This window comes from Nycticebus coucang, chromosome 12 (genome assembly GCF_027406575.1).
Source record: "Nycticebus coucang isolate mNycCou1 chromosome 12, mNycCou1.pri, whole genome shotgun sequence".
In the NCBI taxonomy this organism is placed as follows: Eukaryota; Metazoa; Chordata; class Mammalia; order Primates; family Lorisidae; genus Nycticebus; species Nycticebus coucang.
This window is the reverse complement of record NC_069791.1, coordinates 64,881,187-64,898,675: the sequence shown is the minus strand read 5'-3', so window position 1 is coordinate 64,898,675 and position 17,489 is coordinate 64,881,187. Positions and strand designations below refer to the sequence as shown.

Below are 17,489 nucleotides of genomic sequence, written 5' to 3'. Positions count from 1 at the left end.
TATCTTCTTTTTTTTTCTCCTCCCACCCTGTTATCACCTTCGTATGTTTGATCAGATTTATCAAGTTTCCTTCTATTGGTTTTAAAGCTACACCTTCTGGAGTTTTTTGTTTTCATTCTGCCTGACCTCTGGGTCCACCCTTACATTTATTTACCCCTACTTTTAAGTTCTTTTGGTTTGCCCTTCCCCCACTAACACTGATGAGATCTGGAATTTTAGTTCTTGGTTATGTTGCATGTATTTCTCTTTTTCATGGTCCTATACTTTTCAAAGGTATCAATACATTTTGCTAGGAGATCTGATGCCCTTATACCTGCTAATGTGTTCATTTCCCTTTGTATTAAAATCTCCTCCCAATATATTTCAGTATGGATCACTATATGGAAAAGTTATAACGCTTTGTACAGCTGAAGATACTTGTTATGCTCTCACTTTGAGTGACATACTTGGCTGGAAATAAAATACAAAGCAGTAAGACAGGTAAAATCAGAACCTAATGTGAGTGTCCTTAGTGCCACTAAACTGCACACTTAGAAATGGTCAAAATGCTAAATTTTATGCCTATTTTACCACAATTTAAAAAAAAAGTTTTAAAATAATTTCTTTTAGACTCTATGATACCTCTGGCTGCCTCCTCCAAACTCCGCAGCCATCCTCTTCCCAACTACATCAAAGTTAGAACAAACCTCACTCTCCCAAGAGGTTCATTATATTTTTGTTCTTCATTCTTAGCACCCATATTTCCCCCTAGCTTTTATACTTTCTCAAAAGTTAATATGGGGTTGCAGACTCAGTAACCTATGCTAATTTACCATCTTGGGACAAAAAGCCTATAGCACTTTTTATGTTTAAAATCTATACAAAAATATGCCAAAGTATTTTTTATGATGAACATATTTTATTTGAACAAACAGAAAAAAAGCATGTAAAAGGTGGGGTCAAAGTTGATAACAGAAGGTTATTTTTAGAAACCATAGAATATGGTCTAAAATCCTTAGAGACACCTTTCTACCTTTCGCTTGCAATCAAAACTATGGCACTATGTCGTTTCCCAAACATCCAAATAATATTCCCCAGGCAAAAGCTGGCTTTGAGGCAGCATATTGTAGAGATACAACACTGCATTCTGTCCTAGATCAATTATGTAAACATAGCTGTGGGTTGTTTAAAAACAGAGGCCTACAATTTTAATTATGATTGCATATTTTCTCTGTATTTTTTCCCACTGGCATTTTTGTTAAATTAAGCTTTCTCAATCCATTTTAACAAGAAAAGGAAAGCAAATATGCATTTAAAAAGAAAACTTTGAAAAGAAAGTGCAATATTCATAACTTACAGGTTCCTATAATGAATTTTGTTTAAATCTACATTCAGAGAAATTTATTTAGCTTGCTGATTAGAAAAAGTATATTTTGGGAGGGAACATAGGCTCTTTGTAGCTTGGCCCCTGACAATATCTCCAATAGCTTCAGAATATAAAAATGTAAAGGCTGAGTGTAACTTGTACAGGGAGAAACTAAGTCATCAAGTTCAAATTTAGGGATCTAGTTTTGATTCAGAAATTATTTGCTAAACACTTACTACAGGTTAATCATTATTCCTGACCTAACATTTAGGGAAACAAATACCATACACACACTCCACACACATATATCTTAACATTAGTCTCCACAAGAGTGATCGACCCAGAGGAAAAATGGTGGTTGTGCAAAAGTTTATGCTTTTGGAGATTTCCAAGTTTCACAACCATGCTTACAGTAATCTACATTGAGAGACATGTATGGGATATCCAGGAAAATAATAAATAAGTGATCAGAGAAAACACAGTGTCTTTTCTTTCTCCATTAAAAGCCCTGTCCCTTATGCCTGAGTAAAGCAGAAGCTACAGTTTGGATAGTGGCTCAGTATTCTTGATAGTGAGTTATTCTAATAACCTAAAGCCAAGAGTAGACGTTGTAGATGTTAGAGATCAAGAAAAGAGTTAAAAAGGAGAGTTAAAAGGGAGGGTTCCACAGCCTGAGCAAGAGTTGAGGGCCTGTCCACAAAAACAGAAAAAAAACAGGTGTGGTAGCAAGCACCTTTAGTCCCAGCTACTGAGGAGGTTGAGGCAAGTGGATGACAAGCCCTAGAGTTTGAAGTTGCTGTAAGCTAGGATGAGGCCACTGATTTCCAGCCTGGGTGACAGAGCAAAACCCTATCAAAAGGCAGTGGTGGGGGAGGGGGGGCACTGAGGAGAGAATTCTAATAGAACTCTGAAGATAGACAGGATTAATCTAACATTTCCTGGCATGCCCATTATTTAACAGGTGCTACTCTCTCCTACCTTCATCAAGCTTATAATCTGGGGATGTACTGGGGGTGCAGGTGAAGGGCAGCAGTGAGAGATGTTAAATACTGTGTATTTTACATGTTGAAGTCATGTTAGATATAAGTGCCAAGATTAAAAAAAAAGTAGGATAGGAGGATATATTCAGAAGTTAGTGTGAAATTTCAGGTAGGGTGAATGGGATGACCTCATTGAAAATATTCTGACTCAAGACCCAAAGAAAGTGGAGATAGTCATCTGGATACCTGGAGGGAGAGCAAATGCAAAACCCTGAAGTAGCAGCAACTCAGGCACATCAGAATAACAACAAGGAGGACATCAGCTAGAAGAGCTGAGCAAGGGGAAAGGGAAAGGCAATAGGAAGGAAGGATACAGAAAGGGATCTGCAAGGACCTATAGGGATGTGGGTGTAGACTCTAGTTGGATTGGCAGACACTAAGAGTGTAATGAGATTTCTGAGCAGGGTACCCCTATGCTCTGATGTGTTTACAGGATAAGACCAATACTATGTGGACACTAGGCTATGGCGTCAAGAGCAGACATAGAGACCAATGAAAAAGCTATTGCATGAATGAGAGAGAGTGGTAGTTTGGTAGCAATAGTAGGACAGGCTATAATTGATCAAATTCAAGATATGTCCTCATGGTAGAGCTAACAGCATTTCCTAACATTGGATGTAAAGTATAAAAGAAAAAACAAGTCAAGGATGACTCAGGAAATTTTTGTTTGCCCAATCAACTACAAAAACAGAGTTGCCATTAACTAAAATGGTACATTCAGGGATGAGGTAAGATGGAAAACATAAATGTGTATATCAACCAGCATATAGATATTAACAGAAGCATATAGATAGTAACAGCATAGAGATATAACAAGTATGTGCTTCTAGAAATATGCTAGTTGGGGTTATTTAGGATAAGCACAGTGTATGCTGCAGAAGCATTTTCTTATTTCACATTTAAAACTATGTGATAAAAAAAACATACCTAATAGGAAGTAAAATTCAAAATTTGTATGACTTATCTTTATTAAGATAAAACATGACTTCAAAGAAATGTGTTTATGACAAGTTGCTTTGAGTGATGTTCTCATCTCACCGGGTTTTGCATTTCTTTCTTCTACCAATACAGGTTTTCCTGTGTTCTTCCAAGTTTTGCAGTGCTCAAGTACTTTTTAAATTTATTCAACATAAAACATTTATTGAGTCACAGACACTACTAGGAGCTAGGGATACAGTGGTTAAAACATAGCTTCGCCTCTGTGGAGTCTATATTCTATGATAATATTAAGTTCATCTAAGCCGTTTTTGTTTAGGTTTTTTTTTAAAGGAAAAAACATGTCATCTCTATACTTTATAGAGTTACTCTATAAATATTTATGATTGCAAAAAATATAAACAGTTTCCCTGTAAACAGACACAGTGAATTGAGTTGACGCTGTTTTTACAACAAAGCTTCAAGCAGATTAATAAAAGCTACTTCAAGAGACTATATGATGAATCAGAAAAGATTATGAATAAATGACTACATCTGAGGTACATCTGAGCACTGAATTGGGTATCTAAGTACCCAGGCACCAAAGAAAAAGTTAAAACATGCATTTTTTTTTCATTTTCTGGCAAAAGAAACATCAAAATTCGTTGGCAGAGAAAATATTTTTCCTGGAAATAGAACCACACATATCTTCATATAAATCACACTGGATAACACTGTGGACAATACTTTCAGCTACCATTTTACAAAAAAGACCACAGAATTGCTCAAACTGAGCCTTACTATGCTGATGAGCTACAAAGTCAGACTGCGTCACAATAAATTAATTATAAACTTTTTCATGAGTCATTATTCTATACTATTTGGGACACTATTTGCATGTTTATAGGTTGCACATTCACATACAAGAAAAATATATTTCACAGATTCAACATCTGACTTAAATACTAACAGCTTCAAGGAAAGAATTTTTTTTTTTTTTTTTTTTTTTTTTTTTGAGACAGTATGTTGCCCTTGGTAGAGGGCCATGGCATCACAGCTCACAGCAACCTCAAACTCTTGGGCTTAAGTGATTCTCTTGCCTCAGCCTCCCAAGTAGCTGGGACTACAGGCGCTCGCCACAACACCCAGCTATTTTTTTGTTGTTGTTGCAGTTATCGTTGTTTAGCTGGCCAGGACTGGATTAGAACCTGCCAGCCTCAGTGTATGTGCCCAGCACCCTACCCACTGAGCTATGTGCGCTACCCTTTTGTTTTTTAAGAAAGAATCTCACTTCGTTGCCTAGGGTAGAGTGGAGTGCCATCATCACAGCTTACTTAAACCCACACTCCTAGGTTTAAACAATCCTCCTGCCTCAGCCCCCCAAGTACTGGGGACTACAGGCATGTGCCATGATGCCAGGCTAATTTTTCTATTTTTAGTAGGGATGGGGTCTTGGTCTTGACGCTCATCTCCAACTCCTAAGCTCAAGCAATCCTCCTGCCTTGTCCACCCAGAGTGCTAGAATTACAGGCATATGTTATTGTTCCCATATGGAAAGTAATTTCAGTTAGAGAGAAAGAAATAAAGAAATATCCTGTATATACCAGGAAATTTTAAAACATTGAGCCATTCCTTCTAATACCTATTACTCAAAAGCCTTCTTTCAAATTATCTTAGATATATGACCTTCTGTATAGTGTGGAAAATTATATGAATTTGTAGTAGAGTATATATTTGCCTAATAAAATATATGTGTAAAGTATATAAAAATTATTTCTAATTTAAATGCTTCTGAAATATTTTTGACATTCTCTAATACATATTGCCTTTTCAATACCAGATGAGAAATATTCTACAGAATTCAAGTTATAAGTACACTTTAAAAAATTATTTTCTATTCATAATTTGACTATTGTTTAGACATCTTGCCTATTAACTACAGACACAGAAGGTAGCAGTTCCTGGCCCTGTGATCACTCTTATAGCTGTGTCTGGGTCTCCCCTTTGGTTCCCTGCTCTCTCATTTCCTTCATACAGCAAAATCCTCTGCTTTTCTATCCAGGTTGCTTGTGCTGGGCCAGTCTCTGCCTTTTGCCCAGTGATTAGAAAGGGTTAGGCACATGACCCAAGCCAAAAAATTTTTAATATTTCTCAGAACTTTTTTCAAACAAATTCTGGAATAGAGAGGTTTCCTTTCCTTCTGTTAAAATAAGACACAAGAAGCCACCATTGATTCCACTGCAGGCACTATGTGCACCAGAAGCCAAAATTCAGAAGAAAATATAAGAAATGAAAATAAGGAGGGTGTGTTCAGGGTTCCAAACTCTGAGGACACCAGATCTCTCTTGCCTCTGCCAGCAATTCCTTTAATCCTATAACCTACTCCAAGATTCTTGCATGAAATCTTCCATTTTGCTAAATGTCTTTGCACATATGAAAATAAATGGCATTAGACACCTAAAATAAGTTGCTGGCTTTCTTTAATTGAAAATTTTATTAAGAAAGCTAAAAGATTTACACGTACTTATAAAAATGATACAGATTCCAAATACCCTTTACTCAGTTATCCCTAATGGTAACATTTTGCAAACCTTATTATAACATTGGGACCAGGATTTGACATGGATATAATCCACTTATCTTTCTCAGATTTCCCCAGTGAGTTGTCCTCATTTGTGTATATTTAATTCTATAGAATTTTAGTACATGGATAGATTCATGTAGCCATTACCACACAGATATACTGAACACTTCCATCACAAGGATCTCTGGTCTTGCCCTTTAGCAACCATTCCCGTCTGTTAATTTCCTTAAAGGTTATAGGACTCTTTGGATCATTTATTGTATCTTAGTTGAGTACTAGAAATTCAAAATTTTTGACAAATTCATCCTATATCTTCTTAGTTAGAAAATTTATGATTGTAATGCTGCTTTAGTGGATGCAGGATCTGTATTGTTGTCCCATTTCATTCTTGGTATTAGTGATTTTTGCCTTCTCATTTTTTTCTCAGTTTTACTGGAGACTTATCAAGTTCATTAATCTTTTTTCTAAGAAACAGTTTTTGCTCCACTAATTTTCTCTACTGTTGTCCTATTTTCAATTTCATTGACTTCTGCTTTTTATTATTTCCTTCCTTCTGCTTGTTTTGGGTTTTATTTTCCTCAGGCCTGACTCCTACTCTTTCAGTAGAAGGGGTGGTGGTATTTAGGCTCACAGACTGGAAGAGACTTCCCTAGCCACCTCTCTGTCTTTGGGAAGAGGAGGATAGCCTCAGGTCCATGGGGACAAAAAGGCTACTCACTTGGGCTATTTGTTGTAGTGGGCTAAAAGATCCTTCCCAGAAGCCCATGTGTCTCACACTTGGAAGGGTCACCTCAGGCCTGGAAAGAAAGAAGAGTGCTGCCTCTAGCTGACCCCCTTTGTGCATGTTACCAGGCTTGCTTCTGTGTAACAAAGGAAGAGAGAAAGGAAGGGCCCTCCCTGGGCTATCTTTTGTTGCTAGTTCAGAGGTCAAGAAATACCAGGTCTGCCCTTCTGTTGGGTGAAGAAATGTGAGATGCCCTGTCACTCTGGTCTTCTACTCCTCCTCCTTCTCCAAAACCAGCTTGACTTCTTCCTATTTTTTTGCTTTGTTTATTTCAAGGGTTTATCATTGTATTCAGTTAGGAGGAGAAGGAGGGAGAAACAGATCTATGCCATTTTGCCCATACTTGAAGTCTCAAGTTTCTAATTATTTGACATTGAGCAAAATCTAACTCTCAAATTCATTGTTGACAAATAATTGCCTCCTAGATTGCTGTGAATGTTAAATATATATAATACATGTAAAGTTCTTAGCTCACTGACTTCTATGAAATAAGCACTCAGAAAATGTCAGCTATTGTTGCACAATATAATGCAATAATTATATTTTATTAAAAAATACATGAAAAGACCAGAAGGAAATCAATCAAATAATTATACTTCTACGTGGTATGGTTAGGAGTACTTATAATTTTCTTACTTAATATTTATCTGCATTTTCCAAATGTTCTACAACAGGTTTTAGTTTAAAGATAAACATGTTTTCAATAAGCAAAATAGCTATACACAACTTATCACTCTCTTAAGGTACTTACTTAAATATCTTCTGTATAATCTTTAGATACAGCGAGAAAAATAATGAAGGCAACAATAAAATCCTAACTTATCTTCCATTTCTGGGTTTCTGAAACATCAGAAGAACATGACTGGGAAAAAGCATTTAACTGCTGGTGTTTTGTCCTGAGAATGTAATAATTATTTCAAACTCTTCTATTTCCCTTGACCCCTAGAATGACCTAATTAGCAAACTGCATGACAGCTAAGACAAATGGCTTAATGTGATTCACAGCCATGAATAAGGTAAGATCTTACTCTGTGGTCAGTCCAGCTCTGAAACATTGCTCAGAATCAAATCAAAAGAAGGAAGCTCTCTCCAGCAAAGTGAGACTAATTACTTCCAAAAAAAAAATATGTATAATAAACTAACATATTAGTAAACTTTGCCTTCCTTTCAGTCTATGTTAGCTTAGATGTGAGGGGGAAAGGGGAAAAGGGAAAATCTAGTAGCCACAGATAAGTAGAGTAGTTGAGTAAGCACACAATCAACAGACATCTACTAAGGGCCTAAGACTTCAGAAACTGCCAGGATCCAGAGTGTCCAAAAGAATAAGATCTCACATCCAGGAGTTGTGACAGTAGCAAATTTGGGGGCTATAACCAACTGAAATCTAAATGACTTAGGCTTTAAAATTCATCTTACAAGCGTGTATGTGAAACTTAGTAAATGTGGAATATAAATGTCTTAGCACAATAACTAAGAAAATGCCAGGAAGGCTATGTTAACCAGTGTGATGAAAATGTGTCAAACGGTCTGTGAAACTAGTGTGTGGTGCCCCATGATCACATTAATGTACACAGCTATGATTTAATAAAAACAAGCAAACAAAAAACATTCACACACAAAAATAAAATTAGTACATAATTAAGATTCTTTAAAAGCTTGAAAACATAATTCACAATTTTTAAGTCTAAATAATTCCCTAAAGAAATGCTTTTGGCCAGATACAGTGGCTTATGCCTATAATCCTACCACTTTGGGAGGCCAAGATAGGAGGACTTCTTAAGGTCAGGAGTTCTAGATTAGCCTGAACAAGACCCTGTCTTTACTAAAAATAAAAATAAAACATTAGCTGGGCATGGTGACATTCACCTATAGTTCCAGCTACTTAGGAGGCTGAGGCAAGAGGATCTCTTGAGCCCAGGAGTTTGAGGTTGCAGTGACCTATAAAGATGTCCCTACATTCTAGGCTAGGTGACAGAAGGAGACCCTTGTAAAGGGGAGGGGGCTTGGAGGGGGGAGGAGAAAGTTCATATAAAACATTAAAGGGGAAAATGAAGACAGCTAAATTGATTTTCCTGGTGTTATTTCTAGACAGTTTTAATTCTAGAAAAAAAAATATCCTCAAAGACCAAGCTTGAAGTTAATAGTCTCCTAGTGGAACCCTTGAGATTTTCTACATCTAAGTTCATATCATTAGCAAAAAACAATAGTTCAACCTCCTCTTTTCTGATTTGGATACCCTTTATTTCTTTTTCCTGATTGCTCTATGACTTCCAGCACTACATTTAATAGAAGTGGTGACAATGGGCACCCTTGTCTTGTTACAGTTAGTGGAAATGCTTTCAACTTGTCCCCATTCAGTATGATGTTGACTGTGGGTTTGTTATATGTGGCCATGTTTGTTGAGTGTTTTTAATCATAAAAGGATGAATTTTGTCAAATGCTTTTTTTGAATCTATTGAGATGATCATATGGTCTTTGTTTTTGCTTCTATTTATGTGGTGAATCACATTTATTCAATTTACATATCTTGAACCATCCTTGCAATCCTAAAATGAAGCACACTTGGTCATGGTGGATTATTATTTTTTTGATGTGCTGTTGAATTCAGTTTCTAGTAATTTGTTGAGGATTTTTACATCTATATTCACAAGGTATGTAGGTCTGTACTCCTTTTTTTATTCTTGTTACATCCTTTCCTGGCTTTGTTATCCAGGTGATACTGACGTGGTAGAATGAGTTGGGGAGGATTCTCTCCTCCTTGATGTTATGGAATAATTTCTGCACATGCAAATTATTTGAGGGCTGTTTTGTTTATCTGTAGTGTTGAATACAATAAAAAGTATGCACGGACCTTTGCTTTTTCTCATAAACTTTCATTAATGTTTATGTATTTCATTTGTAGCCCAAGACAACTCTTGTTTTTCCAATGTTTGGCAGAAAAGGAAAAACACTGTACAGTCTTGACACGGTTATCATAGTAATAACAATATTAACATCATAAAACGATTTAAAATTTTACTTTGTAATAAGAAAATTTCTGAACACATCTATCAAATGGATTTAATCAGCATAAGAGACTTCCTTTTTCTAGATGTTATAAAGTTCACTTTTAGTAGCCATTCATCAAATATTAAGAATACAGAAGAACTAAATATACAATAGATAGGCAAACAATTATTCTAATGCACACATTCCAAAACAGTCAGTGAAGAAATAATTAGTGCCCGGTAGTAACTGAGAAGAGGCTGAAGGCAAAGAGGTCATGAGGTACATGCTTTAGCCAAGTGGCTATCAGAACTGCTTTGACTGAACCCCTGCCAATTTCTATAATACACATGATTCTTACTCTTTCCATATTATGTTGATTTGGGGTATATTAATTCATCTGAAGACTACATTTTGAAAAGGGAAGAAAATGCAAATAACTAAAATGTAAAGTTTAATTTCAGGCACAGAAATATTATGTTTTTAAATGATTACAAGATATCTAAATTTGCAGCCTTTTCAATAAATCATTTGTAATCTATGCTGCTTCTATTGAATACAGATGAGATACACATACTGAGATACACACACACACACACACACACACACACACACACATAAATATGCTGAGATATGCATGTATACCCAGGGACTTTACTCCCTGATAGCTGTACAAAGTTGAAGGGGATTTCACCTCCCACACAGTTGAAAAACTGACTCTATGGAAGGCAAAACCTTATTGTTCTATGGGGCTAGATGTCTCTTATTAATGCTAGAGATGCTAGAGAAGGAGATATTTGGGATCAAAGAAATGATTATTTTCTTCATGAGTGTATTCCTATATTAATCTGTAATAGATGATAAAAATAATACAAAACTTAAACTTCTCCAGATTTCTCAGGGAGCCAATATAAAAGAAGGGAGTATAATACTTGCTATTACAAAATGTGATCTATTCTGAAGAGAAAATATAGAGGTATTAAATACAACAAAACAATAAAGTCAATAAATTGGTAAAGACTTTTTGAAAAGCAATTTAGAAGTTTGTCTCAAAGCCTAAGTACCCTTAAACACGGTTATTTCAATTCCAGAAATTTATTCAAAAGAAAATAGTTATGGATCCACTTAAATCAATGTAGACATAGGCTGTTCACCTCAACACTGCATATAATGACAAAAAATAAAGTGGAAACAACCAAATATTAGTAAAAGAAAATGTATCTCTCTTCCTTGGGGAATAACATCTGACATTATCTACTGATTCTTAAAATGAAACTTAGTAGTTTTTGGAATAAAACAGATCTAGTTTGAAATCCTGCTTCTATCACTTGTATATTTTTAGAATCTTTAGAATGACAATTCATCTGCTATTAACTTTTGTATACAGTGTTAAAAGGCAGTCTATATTTTCTCTAGAAGCATAATCCAGTTAATATCAATAATATTTATTGAATGAAGTACCTTTTCTGAACTGATTTTTACCATATGCAGATCTTCATTTATGCTTTAATCTCTATAATCTACTCAAATGACCCCTATCAATGCTAATTCATACTGATTTGTGAGAAATTTATAATTACACTACAATTCTTCACAAATTTGAGGGCAAATTCTTACACTTGTTTCTCCATTGGTACTTTTGAAACAATAAAATGTATCTTCAAAAGAATAGACAGGGCTGGGCACGGTGGTTCACACTTGAAATCCCAGAACTCTGGCAGGCCAAATCAAGATGATCACATAAGTTCAAGACAAGCCTGGGCAATATATCAAGATCCTGTCTCTACAAAAATAAAAATAAAAATGTTGGTGTTGCCTGTACTCCCAGCTACTTGGGAGGCTGAGAAAGGAGGATGGCTTGAGCCCAGGAATTTGAGGCTGCTGCAGTGAGCCACGATCAGGCTACTGTACTCCAGCCTGGCCAACACAGCAAGACTCTGTCTCTTAAAAAAAAAAGAAGTAGTAGCCGGGCATTGTGGTGGGCGCCTGTAGTCTGCACTACTTGAGAGGCAAAGGCAAGAGAATCACTTGAGCCCAAAGGTTTGAGGTTTGAGGTTGCTGTGAGCTGTGATGCCATGGCACTTTGCTGAAGGCGACATAGTGAGATTCTGTCAAGAAAGAAAGAAGAGGGTGGGGGGGAGAGAGAGAAAGAAAGAAAGAAGAAAACAGAAAAGAAAAGATTATTATGGGGTGGGGTGAGGGGTCCTGGAAGGACTGAATATGTGAACCAACAAGAATATGTGAACCAACATGATCAGATGAGGTTTTAAGGAGATGACCAGGCAAAAAGGAAAATGAGGCAGCAGAAAGTCATCTTCTAAGGTTGAAGGGTATGTGCCTGTTAAGGGGGTAGTAAAGTATGCCCACATCTTAAACTAGCTAATATTCTTGGCTTTCCATCATTGCTTCCTTTGGAGAAGCTATCCAAAATGGTAAGAAATACACATTTCAAGATATGTGGTCCTCCTGATTCCCAAGGGCAGCCCCTTGATTGAATCCAAAAGTTTGGAGTCTGTAAAAAGGCCTCATTCAAAGATCCAGAAAACCATATATGACCCTGAGGTTGCAAGTTCCCCACCTGGGTATAACTGCCAAGAATCCAAACAGAACCCATATGGTAGTAACTAGCCTTTTAGTATCTATTGGTTGAATATAATACATAATAAAATGCTATTAAAATTGCAGTAAGCCCTTTATATAATGTTAATCATAATGGCAGATAGTATATAGAGTTACATTTCACCATCTAGAGCTCTATTTATTACTTGGATATTGTTTTGCCCAGGGTAAGTTTAAAAATCTCAATTTTAATCATTTTTACTTATAATAGAACTTGCTCTACCTATATGATTCATATGTTTATATAAATTGTAATAATGAATATTAAATAATTTTCCCTAATATTAATTTTTGACTATTAAATCAGGTATTAAATACTATATCCAATATTAATTTTTGCACTTATTACTAAGTATCATTACATTAGGAGTAAGGCATAATCAAAGTTATCTAAAGCTCTAAGAATACACAAGGTCTCACATTTTAAAAGAAAAACGGTAGTGTGGATCAAGTATGTATGAGCTACATATTCTAATCTCAAGATTAAGAAAACTTCGGAGATTTTCCTTTCCTCCTTAATAGGAATATATTATAGATACACAAATGACTTTATATATCTTTCTGATATTATTTATAATATCAATATCAATATATTATTATATCAATATAAATATTATTTATAATATTAGCTACTTGCTAAGACGATGAGTTTTATATACTTGCAAAATGAAAAATTTCATACTTTTAAATTCACAATCTCTAAGACATAGGTAACCTGAAATTTGAGTCCACAAAAGGATAAATAAACTCTGCTTTAAAATGCACTAACATTACAGATTCATAGAATTCTAAGTACTACCTGTGTAATAAGACAGTTCCTCAACAAAACATACTAGAGTCTTCTTGTGAAATGATGGTCCTCATACAGTGTAGTTTGGGTGCAGCCCAGCTTAGCCTTTCCTTCTCTGAATTCCTACCACCCATTTCACTCATCTGGTGCTTATTAGCACATGTAAACTTTCTATTGTTCTCCTTTTATATGTCCTCTTTTCCACCTATTACAGTTCTGTGTATACTCTGAATGCAGAACAAATGTTTATGGTCCTTAACCTATAGAATATTGTAAGAAAATGTTTATACAGAGCTTGACTTTTTGACGAATGGCTTTAGTATATAATCTCATCTGATCCTGGGTGAGGTCAATAATGACCTTCATTTTCTATAAGAAAAGGGATAGAGGATTAGAGGGGTTGAGTTACTTAAAAGTCAAATGGTCACTAAGTAGCATGAAGAGAGATTCAGATCTGTAATCTTTTGCTCTGTTTTCAGTTCACCTTTTAACACTACTTCTTGTCATAGTGTCATCCAAAGATCAGCAGTATCACCATCCTCAGGAACTCATTAGAAATGCAAAATCATAGGCCCACTGAGATTTACTGAAACAGAAACTCTGGAGCAAGGCCCTGCATTTCTGTGTTAGCAAACCTTCCAGGTGCTTCTGATCATGTTCAAGTTGATAACCACTGTTCTACATCATAAGGATTAAATCTTAAATTATCTAATTACATTCAACAATTTCATAACAGGAAGAAAAGTAAACACAAGAGTATCAATAGGTCAGAATGTCATTAAATGATCAGATCACACTAATTTAGGAATTCTTCATTCTAATACACTCAATATATAGTAATTCAAAACAATGCAACTAAAACATACAGAACAAAACTTATACTTCATTTTTTGTCCTTTTGTGGCATATGCATTTATGGTTTTTAATTTTGGGGGGAAGGGGGATTCACAGAGGGTATAAGAAACCAGGTTACACTGATCGCATTTGTTAGGTATAGTCCCTCTTACAATTGAGTCTTACCCCCAAAAAGGTGTGTTACACACACAAACCCCCCCCAATCCCCTCCCTCCTTCACTTTCTTTGCTCTACCCTTCCCCCACTTCCCTCCCTGCTTCCCTCTCTCTGGTATTCCTTTCCCCCAATCCCCTCCCTCCTTCTCTCTCTCTCCTCTCCCCTTCCCCCACCCCCACTGAGTACTAGGTAATTAATTGAGTTCTGCACGAGCCCTTCTCCTGGCCAGACACTGCTGGAGCCCTGGGCCCTCTGTGTCACAGTCAGGCACCCCCAGAACCGTGTGTACCATCCCCTGCCCTGTTGCTGGATCCGGGTGTGTCACACTCAAGAGATGCTCACACAACAAGAACTCCCTGACTGGGGCAACTCCAGGGGAGCTACACAGGGTCACACCATACAAAGATCCAGCAACAATAGAGTGAACGTGCTGGGGTCTAATCTTGGAGAGACACCTCCCCAACTCTGAGGATGGCCAGAGGCAAGGGTGAAAAACAAAAATGAGGTGAAATCAACGGAAAAACTCTGGCAATAAAAATGATCAGAGTAGATCAACTCCCATAAGGAACAATGTGCAAGATCCCATGCACAAACAAATAGCTGAGATATCAGAAATCCAATTCAGAATCTGGATAGTAAATAAGATCGAATTAGAATTCCAAGCAGTAACACAAAAGATGTCTCAAGAATTCAACGAATTCAAAGACCAAATGACCAAAGATTTTGACACATTGAGACAAGAAGTTGCAGCCCTCAAAGATCTAAGAAAAACAGTAGAATCCCTCAGTAACAGAATGGACCAAGCAGAAGAAAGGATTTCTGACACTGAATACAAAGCTTTCAAATTTTCCCAAACTCTCAAAGAGGAAGAGAAATGGAGGACAAAAACACATCATGCTCTCAGAGAGCTCTGAGATAATTCGAAGAAAACCAATATTCATTTTATAGGGATCCCCAAAAGCGATGAAGTGGCTTCACAAGGCAGAGAGTCTCATCTCCATGAGATTCTGAAAGAGAACATTCCAGACATGCAAAGAGATCCTGAATTCAGATAGCAGACAGTTTCAGAACTCCAGCATAACTCAACTCAAATAAAACATGCCCCAGACACATCATAATCAATTTCACTAAAGTTAATATGAAGGAGAAAACTCTGAAAGCAGCTAGACAAAAGAAAACGATCACCTACAAGGGGAAGAATATTAGAATAACTGCAGATCTCTCTGCTAAAACCTTTCAAGCTAGAAGAGGATGGTCATGGACTTTTAATCTCCTAAAACAAAATAACTTTCAACCCAGGATTCTGTACCCAGCTAAACTGAGTTTCATTTATCATAGAGAATTTAAATACTTTAATAACATTCACATGTTGAAGAAATTTGCCATAACTAAACCAGCACTCAAAGATATTCTCAGACCTATCCTCCATAAAGACCAGCATAATCCTCCACCACAAAAGTAAACCCACCCAGAAAATTTTGATCAAATTCTAACTTCCACAGTCACAAAAGGATTAAAATGTCCACTGGACTCTTGAAAGGTTTATCAATATTCTCAATTAATGTGAATGGTTTAAATTGTCCTCTATAAAGGACAGGTTGGCTGACTGAATACAAAAACTCAAGCCAGATATCTGCTGCATACAAGAATCTCACCTTACATTAAAATACAAATATAGACTCAAGGTGAAGGGATGGTCATCTATACTCCAGGCAAATGGAAAGCAGAAAAAAGCAGGCATTGCAATCCTATTTGCAGATGCAATAGGCTTTAAAACAACGAAAATAAGGAAGGATAAGGAGGGACACTTCATATTTGTTAAAGGTAATACTTAATATGATGAGATTTCAATTATTAGTATTTATGCAGCCAAACAGAATGCACCTCAATTTATAAGAGAAACTCTAACAGACATGAGCAACTTGATTTCCTCCAGTGCCATAGTAATTGGAGATTTTAACACCCCTTTAGCAGTGCTGGATAGATCCTCCAAAAAGAAGCTAAGCAAAGAAATTATAGACTTAAACTTAACCATTCAACATCAGGACTTAACAGACATCTACAGAACATTTCATCCCCAAAAAACTGAATACACATTCTTCTCATCAGCCCACGGAACATACTCCAAAATCGACCACATCCTAGGCCACAAATCTAACCTCAGCAAATTTCAAAATAGAGAAATTATTCCTTGCATCTTCTCAGAACATCATGGAATAAAAGTTGAACTCTATAACAACAGGAATCTGCATACACATACAAAAACATGGAAGGATAGATGGGTTATAGACAAGATTAAGAAGGAAATCACCAAATTTTTGGAACAAAATAACAATGAAGACATGAATTATCAGAACCTCTGGAATACTGCAAAGGCAGTCTTAAGAAGAAAATGTATAGCACTGCAAGCCTTCTTCAAGAAAATGGAAAGAGAAGAAGTTAATAACTTAATGGGACATCTCAAGCAACTGGAGAAGGAAGAACATTTCAACACCAAACCCAGCAGAAGAAAAGAAATAACCAAAATTAGAGCAGAATTAAATGAACTTGAAAACAAAAGAATTATACAACAGATCAATAAATCCAAAAGTGAGTTTTTTGAAAAGGTCAATAAAATAGATAAACCTTTGGTCAACCTAACCAGGAAAAAAAGAGTAAAATCTCTAATTTCATCTATCAGAAATGGTAAAGATGAAATAACAACAGAGCCCTCAGAAATTCAAAAAATGCTTTACGAATATTACAAGAAACTTTACTCTCAGAAATACGAAAATCTCAAAGAAATCAACAACACTTAGAAGTATGCCACTACCAAGACTTAGCCAGAATGAATTGGAAATGTTGAACAGGCCTACATCAAGTCCTGAAATAGCATCAACTATACAAAATCTCCCTAAAAAGAAAAGCCCAGGACCAGATGGCTTTACATCAGAATTCTACCAAACCTTTAAAGAAGAACTAGTACCTATACTACTAAACCTCTTCCAAAATATAGAAAAAGAAGGAATACTACCCAAAACACTCCATGAAACAAACATCACTTTGATCCCTAAACCAGGGAAAGAGCCAATAAGAAAAGAAAATTATAGACCAATATCATTAATGAATATACATGCAAAAATACTCAATAAGATCCTAACAAACAGAATCCAACAACACATCAAAAAAATTATACACCATGACTAAGTGGGATTTATCTCAGGATCTCAAGGCTGGTTCAATATATGTAAATCTACAAATGTAATTCAGCACATAAACAAACTCAAAAATAAAGACCATATGATTCTCTCAATCGATGCAGAAAAAGCTTTTGATAATATACAGTATCCCTTCATGATCAGAACACTTAAGAAAATTGGTATAGAAGGGACATGTCTTAAACTATTAGAGGCCATCTACAGCAAACCCACAGCCAA

At 36.0% G+C, this 17,489-nt stretch overlaps 1 protein-coding gene across 1 annotated transcript in view; it reads right to left on the bottom strand.

Moving 5' to 3' along the window:
• SDK1 (sidekick cell adhesion molecule 1) overlaps nt 1–17,489 on the bottom strand; it is a 1,108,031-nt gene that overhangs the window by 749,724 nt on the left and 340,818 nt on the right. The gene's annotated exons all lie outside the window — the stretch shown is intronic.